Here is a 583-nt window from a genome sequence, read left to right on the forward strand (position 1 = left end):
GCATTTTGAGTGCCTTCCAATCTGAGGGTCTCATTTTCCAGCACTGTATCTGACAGTGTTTCTCTGCTATTCATAAGGTTTTAAGTGACTAAATATTCAGATCAACAGCAGGTCCAGCAGGTTGTAACCGACAAAGGTCAACCACAATGAAGGGTTGGCCCCCTTGTTTTGGGACAGCAGGGTCTCACAGGGCTTCAGGTAGTTGGGCAGTGCATTCACATAGTCGTTCTTGCCTGCCTCGTAGTTGGTATAGATGAGGGTGATGTATTTGCAGTACAGGTCCTCCACACCGTCATTCTCCATGTCTATCAAGGCTGCTTCCCGAGGGTCCTTCCCATAGAGCCTGAGGGAGAGGCCCAGGTGCTGCAGGATGTCTTTGGACTGGTGCAGACTGAGGTCTCCATCCTGGAACTTGGGCAGCTGCCCATACAGACAGGAGGCCTTGAGCTGGCCCTACAGCCAGGTCTCCTTTGTCACCACCTCCTCCTTCCAGCTCTGGCCCTGGTCAGTCAAAAGTATGCACACATGGCCTCACAGGGCCCTCCGACCAGAAAGTAGTCAATAGTATATTAAAATATAAATA

General features: G+C 50.6%; 1 pseudogene; it reads right to left on the minus strand.

Annotated features, from left to right (window-relative positions):
* Positions 1 to 96: 96 nt before the first annotated feature.
* Positions 97 to 569, minus strand: LOC102811540 (annotated as a pseudogene).
* Between the last annotated feature and the right edge of the window lie 14 nt (positions 570 to 583).

This window comes from Chrysochloris asiatica, unplaced genomic scaffold, assembly GCF_000296735.1.
Source record: "Chrysochloris asiatica unplaced genomic scaffold, ChrAsi1.0 scaffold00002, whole genome shotgun sequence".
Taxonomy (NCBI): domain Eukaryota; kingdom Metazoa; phylum Chordata; class Mammalia; order Afrosoricida; family Chrysochloridae; genus Chrysochloris; species Chrysochloris asiatica.